The sequence below is a fragment of the Macrobrachium rosenbergii genome, chromosome 27 (genome assembly GCF_040412425.1).
Source record: "Macrobrachium rosenbergii isolate ZJJX-2024 chromosome 27, ASM4041242v1, whole genome shotgun sequence".
Lineage (NCBI taxonomy): Eukaryota > Metazoa > Arthropoda > Malacostraca > Decapoda > Palaemonidae > Macrobrachium > Macrobrachium rosenbergii.
The window spans coordinates 35,357,009-35,372,008 of NC_089767.1; the positions used below are offsets into that span (position 1 = coordinate 35,357,009).

The window sequence follows — 15,000 nt, forward strand, 5'->3', positions numbered from 1 at the left end:
TCAGGAAATGAGACTTTCTTCATGGTAGACTATTAAGTCTAAAAAATGGTACCCACGTCCAACGTATGTTTTGTTTTGCACCTAAAAGTGAAACTTTATACACATACTGCCACTCTTTCCTTTTTCAATAGAGATAAAATAAAACAAACGAGACACTGCCTTTTCCGCTCTCTGTAGCCAGGCCTTGTTAGGTGAAGTGGCCCAGTAGTGAAAAATAAAATTATTTTATAATATTTAGACCTATATTTTGTATTTTAATACCTAAGCTATTCATACGAGCAGGAAACATACTGGCATATACACTATCCAACGGGATACTTACACTGTCAAACTTCATAGACTTTGGAACATAACCACCCAACTTTTTCATTTTTGTATGTCAATTTTTTTATTGCTAATCTAGACCAAAACTGATATCAGTTTGCTTGAAGAACTTCCAGTCTATAACTGGATCTCTTCCGGGCGACCGGTCGTAGTTTCTGAGCTTTGATTTTTGTTGCAGAAATTCTGTCTTCAAAAGTTCTATTGATTCTCTTTTCTTTTGATGTTCCCGTGTGGATAGATAAGGGTCGTGTTGTTTGGTAGTTGGTCGTTTTATTTTATCATTATAGAAAAAGGGAAGAGATGCGGAATGCTTCACTGTGTATTCATGTGGGGGATTTTTAGTATTATTTAGGATTGTCTAGGCATTTTGCCCCTTCTGTAATAAATGACCTATATATATTTGTATCAACAGTAGAGATTTTATAGTACAGAAAGTGATGCGCTCTTGATTTCAGAGAGAAAGTTAGGTATTGCAAAACTGATGATGTTTTGAGCACGAGGACTGATTTTTAATAGGCAAAACGACTTTTTTAAAATAATTATAACTTGTAGGCGTAGGGAAATGAGTTTTCAATTATTGGTTATAGTGTGCTAGGTGTTTTTCAAATTCATGGAGGATAGGCGTAGAGAGTTTATTAGTGATAACGTGAAAGGCGTTTTTTAGATTATGAGTGATAAAATGGGGAAGGTCAGATATAATTCTTGGCTTTGATACCAGTCAGAATTTGACATTAACCAGTTATACCACAGTAATGAACCAAAACAAGACTCAGAGTCCTAATTGTTTACTTGGTATCAAAGAATGGTGTCACAATAACCAACCAGTCACGATATGACACGTGGTACATCCTGATTGGTCACTTGATATTAATGAATGGCGCGCGATAGTTCGATTGCAGCTCTTCTCCGTCACGTGTGCCTTATCTCGCCAAAACAAAATTTTTTTTTCTTGATGACCGAGAGTTTTTTTTTTTTTTTTTTTTTTTTTAAATATTGGATATTCGAATGAATTGAGGTGGCATCATGAGATAGAAGCCACAATTTTATTTTATATTTCTCTACGAACTTTAAATTTTAAGTTTTATTCAGGTTTTGTTGCCAAGTGTATGATGATTTCCATGGTCATTAACTTATATTATCAGTTTGAATCAAGGATATTCCTGATTTTTTTTTTTTTATTTCATGACGCTACTTGGCATTAGTCAAGTTATGCAGTTTATACGCATTACTCACTGTTAAGATATATATATATATATATATATATATATATATATATATATATATATATATATATATATATATATATATATATATATATATATATATATATATATATATATATACTGTATAAGGTAATCACTAAAACAAACATCAATGGAATACTGACATGATTGTCTGATTATGCATTCATTATCAGTTGTGCTTGACAGGTGATGAGAAGTCTTACATTGCAAGCATTTTTGCCACATTTTTGTGAAAGAAAATTTGCGAAAAAATTGCTATTATTGCCATGTAGATATTCTGATTCTATCTGCATTGTGCAAAATGCTGTCGTTTCATCTTGCACTTCCTCCATCAGTAGATAAGGAGAAGTGACATAAATACGTCATTAGCATCCTGTGTGAAGAATTGAAGGCTGCTTAACCCAACTTTTGACCATCGTCAAGTTCGTAGGATTTTGATTATTAAAATTCGTTATTAAAGCTTCGCTGACTACTGTTTGCTGTTGGAATAAACGGTTGGTTCAGTCAGTTAGACCCAAATAGCGATAGGGTGTGAGGATGGATAAAAACTTAAGTCAGAACTCTATGATGAAATATTACAGCGCTGAAAAATTCTCGTCACAAAACGAAGTTCTGTGTGTTTGTTCCTTAACGCCATTTTTTTATGCATTTCCCGGAGATCGAAAATGAAGGAAGTTTTCTTCATGAAGTTTCTGTGGAAAAATAATGTTTTCGTTTTGCGAAATATTGACGAGAATGCTAGCGTTGTTTCCAGTTGTTTTTGTACTGCAATATATCTCACAAATTTACTGAAATGAAACGGCGAATTCTGCAGAGTCGAGATGCATACTTAATAAAATATGACATCAAAGAAGGAATGTTTTTGGAAAAAACTGTTGTTCCATTATTTTTACGGATTAATCATTCCAGAATCCGGATTACCTAGTGTACGTGAAGATTATCCAGGGAAATTATAAAGCGTTACGTTTTATTTACCTTAGGCACTGTTATATAGTATATATATATATATATATATATATATATATATATATATATATATATATATATTATAACTCTCAGCTGTAATTTAAGAACAAAATAAAATAATTAGTAAAACTGACAGCAGTGAAACGATAAGTCGTACAGAGCGAGGAATATATATATATATATATATATATATATATATATATATATATATATATATATATATATATATATATACATACATACATATATATATATATATATATATATATATATTTATATATATACATACATACATACATACATACATACATACATACATACATACATACATACATACATACATACATACATACATACATACATACATACATACTTACATACATACAATTTTCACCATGCGTCTTTTTCTCCTTAAACGTAGTGGAATCCGACTCCGTTACCCTTTGGCTTTCAGCCAGTAATTTTGTACGTTAAAACAATGTAACTAGGTATATATACTTTAGTACAACATTACTAGGTATATATACGTTAAAGCATTGCTAATACAATATTACTGTGCATATATACATTAATACAATATTACTACTTATGCATACATTAATAACATATTACTACGTAAACATACATTAATACAATATTATTACGTATATATATACATTGTATATATGTATAATATATATTTATATATATATATATATATATATATATATATATATATATATATTAATACAGTATTACTACGCATATATACATTAATACAATATTGCTGCGTATATATGCATTAATGCAATATTACTACGGTTACATAAGTTAATACAAAATTACTACGTATGCATAATACAGTATTACTGCGTATATATACATTAATACAACTCTATTATGTACTTTATATATGCTTTAACGCAATATTACCATATGTATATATAAATATATATACATTAATACAGTATTATAACGTATATATGTGTTAACACAATATTAGTATGTATATATGCATTAATACAACAATACAATATTACTACATATATATATACATATACCTTTCCGTACATTAATATCACTCCACTCTTATTTTTCCACCGCGCCCCGCTAATCTTTTATGCAGTTGGACAGGGCGATTTTATCAATGGGCTTCATGGCGTGTCGCAAATTTTTATTCTGTCGAATTTTGCAGCAGCTCTCTATTGATGGATGTGCCCCGGAGCGACGAGTAACTGCGCCTTTTAACATTTCACTCTGGTTTGTGTGACATTTTCGTGACTCACATTGAAATCGCGTTTGGGGCCATGCAGTGCATCGCGTTTGCCCGTGTTTTCGTGCGTGTGTTTTCTGCAGTGTGGTGATTAGCCCGTGTTTTTTATTGGGGGGGCGGGATGAGTGTTGGGAAAAGAATGATGGGTGTAGGGATTGATAGAGTGGGTAGTAAATGAGAAAATAGAAGGATAGGCTTAAAACGAGGGGAAAAATAATTACACAATAATAGTAGGAAAATAATGATTTGACCAGGTTGCGCGTGTGTGTGTGTTTTTGGATGAGTGTAGGGAAAAGAATGATGGGTGTAGGGATTGATAGAGTGGGTAGTAAATGAGAAAATAGAAGGATAGGCTTAGAAGGAGGGACAAAGTGATTACAAAATAATAATAGGAAAATAATTATTTGACCAGAGAACGAAATGATGAGTAAATGGAGGTAAGAAATAATGATCAAAAGAGAGTTAGAAGTAAAAGAGAGTTAGAAATAATGTACTACCGATTAAGAGATGGCACAACGAAATAGTAAACTGAATAAATGAAAGTAAGCCAACAATAAAGAATACTAAACTGGAGCAGAAATGAAACCGTGAACATCTTATAACATATGTTTATAGAGTAGCATTATATTATGCGCTCTTAAATTCACATTTATATGCACAAATTCACGAAGTGCATACTGTGCACGAGTAGACTGAGAACAAACTAAACAGTTTAACCCAGGTACTAATTTTTATTTTCTTCCAGATTGCTCAACTGCGTTAGAACCGCAAAATTCAACAGAAGTGAACACCCTAACTTAATCAGGTAAGTAACATTTAATATTAACATTTGATATAAGTTTTGTGAAATCTGTAGCTCATAGTTAAACTTTTATATTTTGTTAAGATGAACATTTAGGCAGCGACAGAAATTTCTTTAGATCATTTTATTGCCATTGCAAATTTTTTTTTCATATACAGTTGTATGAATCAGTTCGTAAAAACACATAGAGAAATTCAGCAATTAAACTTTGTTTTATATTGTGCGTATATTTGCGTAGGCGTATGCAGTTGGTGTTACCACAACGTTTGCTGATACGCTTCACTTTAAAAGATAAATTTTTAATGTGTAATATATATACTGTATATGTATATATACACACACATATATACATATATATATATATATATATATATATATATATTATACATATATATACATATATATATATATATATATATATATATATATATATATATATATATATATATATATATATATATATATATATATATATATATATATATATATATATATATATATATATATATATATACCCCGTATAGAGATGGGTAAAGGCTGAAGACAAAGAATATATATATATATATATGTATATATATATATATATATATATATATATATATATATATATATATACTCGTATATATATATATATATTTTCATATTGTCCATACGCCAAACTTCATTGTTCTTATACTCAAAATTTAAAGTTCTTTGAACGGAAAATAAAGGAAGGACATCACGAACTTATAATCAGTCCTCGTTGTTGATTTTCGAAATCAATCTTAAACGCTTCGAGTTGTTTTTTTTACTGTATGTAAAATGAAAAATTTTAAGGTCAGTTCTTCAAGATATGGAAGAGAATCACGTAATTGTATTTATTGCCTTGAAGATGCTGCTGCTATGTGTAAGATTGGCAAGCTTCAAATTGGTAACAGTCTGGGAGCCGTTTGAAAAAACCACTTCTTGATTTCTGTAAATATGCTTTCTTGATTGACCAGTATGATATAGAGATGACGCTGGGAAATTTGGTTTTAATTCTTTCCATAACGTAGGTACTTCACACACACACACACACACACACACACACACACACACACACACACACTCTCTCTCTCTCTCTCTCTCTCTCTCTCTCTCTCTCTCTCTCTCTCTCTCAAGCGGTGTACCGGTCTGTCCTCGGTGTAGAACCATTGTGCCTTTGTTGACCTAAACATTTAATTACGTACGTGGGATGTGGGCAAGTGTACTGGTTGCTACTAGCCTTTAAAATGGCGTATGGGTGGCGACCGCATCCCCTAAAACTTATTGTGAGCTGGAAGATATATAACATATATAACATGCAACTATATTATATGACATATATATATATTATATATATACTATATATAACTATATATATATATATATAAATAAATAAATATATATATATATATATATATATATATATATATATATATATATATATATATATATATAGATAGAGAGAGAGAGAGAGAGAGAGAGAGAGAGAGAGAGAGAGAGAGAGAGAGAGAGAGAGAGAGAGAAAGCTCTCACTGTTGTGGGAGGAATGTTGCTGAAATTGGCATCAGTATGTTAACCTTTAATCTTTTGCCAAAACTTTTTTATCGAGTTCTCCATTGTCTGCTTTCGTTTTGTCTTCATCTCCTTTTATTTTTGATTCTCTTTCTTCCCATCGCGGTCCCTTGTCTCCGAGACAGGCGGTCGCTTCTCTTACAACGGTTAATATTTAATTTTTTGTGTTCTCCCTCGAAGACTTCGGTGACAAAAACGAGGGAGAGTTCGCCTTTGAAGTCAGTCAGTGGTAGTGACTTGCGCTCTCTCTCTCTCTCTCTCTCTCTCTCTCTCTCTCTCTCTCTCTCTCTCTCTCTGTGTGTGTTTTATCGTTCTTTAGTGGTTCTCCTTTCCCATTTTTTGAGACATAATTGGTATTCTCTCTCTCTCTCTCTCTCTCTCTCTCTCTCTCTCTCTCTCTCTCTCTCTCTCTCTCTCTCTCTCTCTCTCTCTCTCACACACACACACACACACACACACACACACACACACACACACACACACACACACAGATGTGTATTAATGCATTGTTTAGTCTTTGTTTTACAAATCTTTTTCTTTCGCATTTTCTTGAGACATGATTGTTACGTCTCTCTCTCTCTCTCTCTCTCTCTCTCTCTCTCTCTCTCTCTCTCTCTCTCTCTCTCTCTCTCTCTCTCTCTCGATGGCGTAAGCACTAACATTAATCGTGTTTGTGGTAATAGTTTGACGGGGCAGGATAGGACTTGTACAAACATCAGGTAGTTTGTTTCCGTTTGTCACACCGTAAATTACCTTGTACATTTTTGTGAAGTTTTCGATCAGACTTAACTAAACCGCATTCAATTGAGTGCCGTATAAACGCAGTGTTTGTTATTTTTGAACGGCATTGGGACAACAAACATTAAGTTTAAGTAGTATACTATTTGGTGAAGAAATAGTGTAGTTGTGGTAAGCTGTTTTAATGATTCTTGGCTATTTGGTAAATTAACTTCTAAAGCCTTTGTGCTCGGGATATATTGACTCAGTCTTGATGGCTATTCTTTCATGACTTCGAAAAAACTTGAGTAATTGTTTGAAATTTGCTTTCCAGACCACATGACTTATGCTTAGAAGACTTCGCTAATTATTATTGTGTCGCATTTCGAAATCTCAGCCTCGTTGTCGAATTAACGAGGGTATTTTAAAATTTTTTTTAGCCTTAGAATATTTTTTTATATAAAATAAATGCCTTTGCGATTATTTTGAATGGAACCTTTCAGGCCTGCGATTTTCTTGGCTAGATTTAAGAGATTATTTTATGTTTTTTTTTTTTTTATTAAAAAGGAGAGTGAATATTGCATGTCGTAGGTTCATCGCAGTCCCTCTGGATGTTTTCAGAAGTATTCGTATATGGTTATATATATATACTGTATATATACATACTTATATATACTGTATATATATTTATATACACACACACCCACACTGGTTACTCAAGTATGAGGACTGAAGCTAGATTAGCGCCATTTAAGAACGTTGCAAAACTTATCATTCTAATGGAAAATGTAAAGCGAAAAAGAGAGCTATTTGATGACAAGTATAAGTGAAATAACTCTCAGAGTAACCAGTTTGTAATTAACATACACTGTCATAAATAGTAACTGTCTTAATCATTATCCTATTAAATTAGTATAAGGAATTCACTGTAAACACAGTATAACAACTTTAATATTAATAACATGCATATAAATAGACCAGTGACACGAAACCCGAAACATTAAAAATATAGAAAAAACGAGAAAATATCGTGGAAAACCAATAGTTTTATGATATTGGCTGAATATCACAAGAAAACACAAAATGCCCCCCCCCCCCCCAAAAAAAAAAAAACGAAATCAAGAGACATCCCAAATCGAGAGGAAATCAAAAATCTTTTCGGGTGTCCTTCACAAGAGAGGAAGGTGGAGGAGGCTTCCATTTCCTCGGAGGAGGAGGAGGAGGAGGAGGAGATGGAGGTCCCCCGGAGGCGCTCTTTGGAGAAGGGAGGGGAGAGACTGAGAGAGAGAAATAGGCTCAGATGCGAGACCTTTATCAGAGAAGGAGAGGGTGGGTGGGTGGTGACAGGGGGGGGGGAAGGGGAGGGGGGGGAAACATGTTAGGTGAGCTGGTAGGTGTGAGGTCGGGGATGAATAAAGAAGAGGAAGGGAAGAGAGAGAGAGAGAGAGAGAGAGAGAGAGAGAGAGAGAGTAGATGATGATTGCATCATATTTAGAAGAAAGTGAGTAAGGGGCCTTATTAGTTGTGAAGGAAAAGAAGGAGCAGAATGGAGAAGAACACTTAAATAAGTGTTATGGTATTATCAGATAATTAAGTTAAGGTGAGAAAGACAGGAGTGATAAATGACTAGATAAAATTAGGTGAAATAAACAAATTTCATATGGTGTAAAGTTTTACCTTTGCAAAATGAAATGACCACGAATTTATACTACTTATTTATAGTTGATGACCGTATAATTGAGAGAAAAATATTAAAAAACAATTTAAAAAAATGATTGAAAAGCGGAATTGTGAAAAAAAATTAATAAAAATATGAAATATGCAAAAGGAAATTTCAGTTGTCCAGACTTGCGAGACGGCTTTAAAATTTGCATAATTGCAGAGAATAAACGTCTTTGTCCCCTATCTTTGAAGCCCAGCTGTCAAACTTGAACATTCTGAGCTACTTGGATAGTCTCACGCTCGTTGGCTCATTGACGTCGAATAATCTTACTTTGAAGGCTCATTGACGTCGAATAATCTTAATTTGAAGGCTCATTGACGTCGAATAATCTTGCTCTGAAGGCTCGTTGACGTCGAATAATCATAATTTGAAGGCTCATTGACGTCGAATAATCTTACTCTGAAGGCTCATTGACGTCGAATAATCTTACTCTGAAGGCCCATTGACGTCGAATAATCTTACTCTGAAGGCTCATTGGCGTCGAATAATCTTACTCCTAAGGCTCATTGATGTCGAATAATCTTACTCTAAAGGCTCTTTGACGTCGAATAATCTTACTATAAAGGCTTATAACCTTACTCGAAATAATCGCGAATAATCCTAGGCTCCCTCTCTCCGTAGCGTGGATAATCGTATGCATAGCGATGTTGAGTTAAATCAGTGATTCTACCCATTATAATCTGGACTTCCCAAGTTACAACTCGTAATGTTACTCTTACTCTCAGTTCTATGGGATAATCTTAGGTGCTTTTGTGTCTTATGATTTTCAGTTCCTGGTGATGATGTATAATCGTATATTACTTTTGTTGTTCTTTCTGTAAGTTAATTTTTTTTTTCGCCCAGCGAATGTTTCGCTCCTCTGACAATCATCCCGTCATTCTCCCTTTGTGAAGATTCGTCGTCATTCCCCTTTTATGGTGATTAATATTGTAGTACTGTCTTTGCATAGTGTTTTGAATAACCTTGCCCTTATTGCTACGTTTGAGTTTAAAGCGCTTACTAGCAATCTCTGCTCGCTGAATAATACTCTCAGTGTATTCGATGCTCGACATAAACTTCTTACGACAGTTTCTGGAATGTCGAATGCCAAGGTCTAAAGACCTTGTCGAATACTAATGGTGATTTCATTCTGAGTAACAGGCATCTCGCCTGTGTCTGTGAAATCACATTCACCGTTTCAGTCTTCACAGTCTGTCACTGTAGTTAATCTTAGGTTGGCTGTCTGCATACGTCACTGGGAATATGTTCGAAATAAGGAAAGCAATAAATGGAGAAGTGTTTAGCAAAAAGAAATGAGAGCCGAGACTTTGTGACAGTAGTGATCAGAACTTGATATCTGGGTATGGCCCTCAGTGGGCTATTGTCTTGCTCATGATTTTGAATGAAGAGTCTTTGATACAAGTTCATAAAAGAATGAGCAGGAAAAATAGGTGGTGCAGTTGAAGGTTTTGTTTTTAACGTCGAGTAGCCGACAAGATAAGAATAGTTAGGAGGGAGAAAAAAGATTATAAAAAGAATAAAAGAATGAGACAGTACGGTTATTGTTCATGGCGAATAGCCGATTTAAGAATAGTTAGGAAGAAGAAAAATAATATAATAAGAACATAAGAACGACCCATTACTAGAAAATAAATGTCTGAAGTAACCAAGGAAAAGGTCAAGGGTCATCTGCTGCTTCTGCTGATGCCTTCGTGACTCTTCTACCTTATTTTATTCTCCTCCTGACCCTTCCTCCTCCTCCTCCTCCTCCTCCTCCTCCTCCTCCTCCTCCTCCTCCTCCTCCTGCCGCTGCTGTGCTCCTGCCGGACAAGTATTTTCCCCGTACTCAGACGAACTCGGCTTATTCCATTCCCTTTAAATTCTGTTCAGACTCTTTGCCTCCTGCTCTCGTTAATACTCGTGATGTGATCCTCCTCTCCGCCGCTCCTTGTGTTTTATTTTATTTTATTTATTTACTTGTTTTGGTTGTGATACTTGTATGTAGCTGTAGGGAAGTCGGGAATATCTTTTTGTAAAGGATTTATTTTTTTCTGATACATTTCGTGTTCAGTATATGAGATACTCGGCATTAAGTTAGCGCTTTGGTCAGTAGATAAATGAATAGCTACTCTCTCTCTCTCTCTCTCTCTCTCTCTCTCTCTCTCTCTCTCTCTCTCTCTCTCTCATGGCAAGGATTAGAATTGTCAGTATTAAATATAACACATCTTCAGGGAAAACGTATGTTCTAGCTTACTAATATTCATTCAACAACATTAAATTTCACTACGTAAACGAAATACTTGCTTGATGCCAAGTTTTTTTTTTTTCTAAATTTGCCAGAAGTTCTCAGGAATGGCTGCGTCGGATTTCCTGCAAAAGTTAACCATACCATTTTCAGCTCTTGATTAGAATCTAAATGCCTTGATACATGCTAAAAGTCATTATTACCTTATGTTTAAAAGTTTAAAAAGAGCGTTCCCCAGCTCGTTTCTTGACCAGCAAGCACTCAAGCATTTTCTACGGAAGTTGGAGCAAGCTGGGATGAGAGAATGTATGGTACTTTTTGTATGCTTGTCAAGTTTTTTGCATTTTGGGGGCCGCGAGGGGCGGGGGGCGGTCTTTGCTGAAGTTCGTAGAAGAGACTGGGTAATGTTTTTGACCACCAAAGACTTTTCTCTTGGGGTTAGAAGAGATGTTTTTGGAAGTGTTTTTGGGAACATTTTTTTAATGCTAAGTTTCTACCAGTGAGGGACAAAATGAAAACGAGTTATTTGTTATTTTCTGTTTATTATTGAATCAAGCTTCCTAATCCTTCGTTGTTATATATATAAACTTTGTCAATGCTTCCTGTTTCCTCGTCAGAACTGTGGAACTCTTTATTTTTTTTTCAAGGAACTTTCTTGATAAAGGTCCTGTAAGCTTGTACGGGGAAATTAGAGAAGATATCGATTTATTTATTTATTTATTTATTTACATATTTATTTAGTTTATTGGTTAGTTAGACACTTACTTACTTACTTAGTTATTTCTGATAGTTTCATTTGAAAAATTTCTGATGGCTGGGGTTAAGTGTACATTTGAAAAAACTGTAGCCCATAACTAATACCACAGAGTAATCATACAACAGTTCAGTGCAATTACACTGGATTTGGCATCAGTAAAACCACACTCACATTATCCATGCATTTATTAGTGCAATATTTAAAAGCTTATATACTGTGTGTTCCAAGAGATGTCGCAGTCTGCTGATAATTCAATGATCACGTACACACAAGCAGCGTAAAGGTCAGACAGAAAGTCATTCGCATAATTTCATAATTTTCGTCTTGCTCTTTTCCAGTATCTAACTTAGAAAAACAAAACCAGGAGGAGATAACTTAGAAAAACAAAACCAGGAGGAGATAACTTAGAAAAACAAAACCAGGAGGAGATAACTTAGAAAAACAAAACCAGGAGGAGATAACTTAGGAAAACAAAACCGAAGGAGGCGATAACTTAGGAAAACAAAACCAGGAGGAGATAACTTAGAAAAACAAAACCAGTAGGAGATAACTTAGAAAAACAAAACCAGGAGGAGATAACTTAGAAAAACAAAACCAGAAGGAGATAACTTAGAAAAACAAAACCAGGAGGAGATAACTTAGAAAAACAAAACCGAAGGAGGCGATAACTTAGGAAAACAAAACCAGGAGGAGATAACTTAGAAAAACAAAACCAGTAGGAGATAACTTAGAAAAACAAAACCAGGAGGAGATAACTTAGAAAAACAAAACCAGGAGGAGATAACTTAGAAAAACAAAACCAGTAGGAGATAACTTAGAAAAACAAAACCAGGAGGAGATAACTTAGAAAAACAAAACCATGAGGAGATAACATAGAAAAAACAAAACCGAAGGAGGAGGTAACTTAGAAAAACAAAACCAGGAGGCGGTAACTCATAAAAACAAAACCGAAGGAGGAGATAACTTAGAAAAACAAAACCATGAGGAGATAACTTAGAAAAACAAAACCGAAGGAGGAGATAACTTAGAAAAACAAAACCAGGAGGAGGTAACTTATAAAAACAAAACCAGGAGGAGGTAACTTATAAAAACAAAACCAAAGGATGAGATAACTTAGAAAAACAAAACCAGGAGGAGACAACTTAGAAAAAACAAAACCGAAGAAGGAGATAACTTAGAAAAACAAAACCGAAGGAGGAGATAACTTAGAAAAACAATCCCTGGAGGAGATAACTCAGAAAAACTAAACCGAAGGAGGAGATAACTTAGAAAATCAAAACCGGGAAGAGATAAGTTTTTAGAAAAACAAAACCAGGAGGAGATAACTTAGAAAAATAAAACCGAAGGAGGAGATAACTTAGAAAAACAAAACCGAAGGAGGAGATAACTTAGAAAAACAAAACCAGGAGGAGATAACTTAGAAAAATAAAACCGAAGGAGGAGATAACTTAGAAAAACAAAACCGAAGGAGGAGATAACTTAGGAAAACAAAACCAGGAGGAAATAACTTAGAAAAACAAAACCGGAGGAAGAGATAACTTAGAAAAACAAAACCGAAGGAAGAGATAACTTAGAAAAACAAAACCGAAGGAGGAGATAACTTAGGAAAACAAAACCAGGAGGAAATAACTTAGAAAAACAAAACCGGAGGAAGAGATAACTTAGAAAAACAAAACCGAAGGAGGAGATAACTTAGGAAAACAAAACCAGGAGGAAATAACTTAGAAAAACAAAACCGAAGGAAGAGATAACTTAGAAAAACAAAACCGGGAGTAGATAACTTAGAAAAACAAAAGCGAATGAGGAGAAAGGGCCGAAGGAGAATCAAATAAGGGGGTGGGAACTCGAGGCAAAATGTGAAGTGCATTATCGTGGGGGATTATATCGGAAATTTACACGCCTCGCGGTATAGGCCTGAATTGCATCGTAAATTTCTCCCGGTGCTGAATTAAATTTTCTTCTTATGGGAAAAAGAGGCGTTGGTGGTTCTCCTATTTTTTTTTCTTTTTTTTTTTTTGGTTTCTTTTGCATTGCGTTCACAATTGGTTCCCGGGCATAATGGGCGTATTTTATTGTGGGTATTAACACCGATAAGTGCTTAAGCCCGAAGTTAAGTGAATCTGATCGTAGGGAAAGTCCATAAGCCCTTCTTGTATTTCGTGAATTTGAATTTTTTTTTTTTTATTTATTAAATGAAAGCGCATAGAACGTTGCTGTTGATTGTTAAGGCTTCCAGGTTATACAATATCTAGTTCAGTCTTTCGACGGCTAGGATTATGCCATCGTTGTGCTGCATTTGGAGGCCGACGGGACGGAAAACTTGGTGACTTGGTCTAGCCTGGTCATGAAGGAAGTGAACTTGAACAGTGAAAAAAATAGGGAAACTTGAAATTGAAGGCTTTGATTGGTCAGTTTCGTAAATTAGATAAGGATGTAAGAAGAAAAGGGAGAGAGAGAGAGAGAGAGAGAGAGAGAGAGAGAGAGAGAGAGAGAGAGAGAGAGAGAGACTTACTGCTAAATGGTAGAAGCCAAGAGGCATTCAGTGAGTCATTCAGAAAATTGGTGATAACTGAGATATGCATGAAATTTCTAAAACAAATCAACTTGTGTAGTAATGATTTATTTATGTTTTATCTGTTATCTATTAATTTATTGATTTATCTTTTTTTCCTTTCTAATAACTGATCTCTTCTTCCTGTATTTCCTATTATATTCAGTAACTTCTTTCAGATGAACACGGTATTCTTTGGAAGCTTGAATTGCAAGTCAGTGGCCACTGTGGTCTTGTTCCATATTTTATAGGGGTTTATCTTCTGAATAATAATAATAATAATAATAATAATAATAATAATAATAATAATAATAATAATAATAATATAATGATGAGGATTGTAAACCCATTTTCGGCAAACTACTTCCACATAAAGCTTTGTTTGGTAATTTACTGAATGACGTGTAGCCCCATAATTCAGGGCTCTGGACAACTCCTGTGTGTGTGGGTTACGGGTTTTATGCGCTCTAAGCTCGAAGCTGTCACATGTTCCTCAGTTTGCTCCCAAACTAAACAGCTCTTGGAGTATGTTTGAGAGTGTTTGAGAATGTTTGACCTCCCACGACGTCAGGACCGGATGCAAATGATCACTTCCGTACTGTAAGTCCCGGATTTGGCTTCATAAAGGCGATTAATGTTAACTGACTTTCATTTCAAGAGAAACTGTATGTTGGACACTGTCTCAAGATCCAAGAAGGAGAAAAATGTGTCTTCAAGTCCGAGTGTGGTCTAATTTTAAACTTTTAATGAGTTTGTATGTCACCAAATTTCCTTTTGAAGATTTGGTCAGAAGGTTCGAGATCTCTGTTTTGATAAACTCCCGAGGGTGGATTTTTTTTTTTTTATCGAACCACACATAGCATTT

At 34.6% G+C, this 15,000-nt stretch overlaps 1 protein-coding gene across 19 annotated transcripts in view; it reads left to right on the top strand.

Annotated features, from left to right (window-relative positions):
- Window positions 1-15,000, top strand: part of sif (still life) — a 682,529-nt gene that overhangs the window by 72,191 nt on the left and 595,338 nt on the right. For all 19 annotated transcript variants that reach the window (XM_067129380.1, XM_067129383.1, XM_067129387.1 and 16 more), the window contains one exon: window positions 4,532-4,591. The gene's annotated coding sequence lies outside the window, so the exon portion shown is untranslated. The remainder of the gene's footprint in view (window positions 1-4,531; window positions 4,592-15,000) is intronic.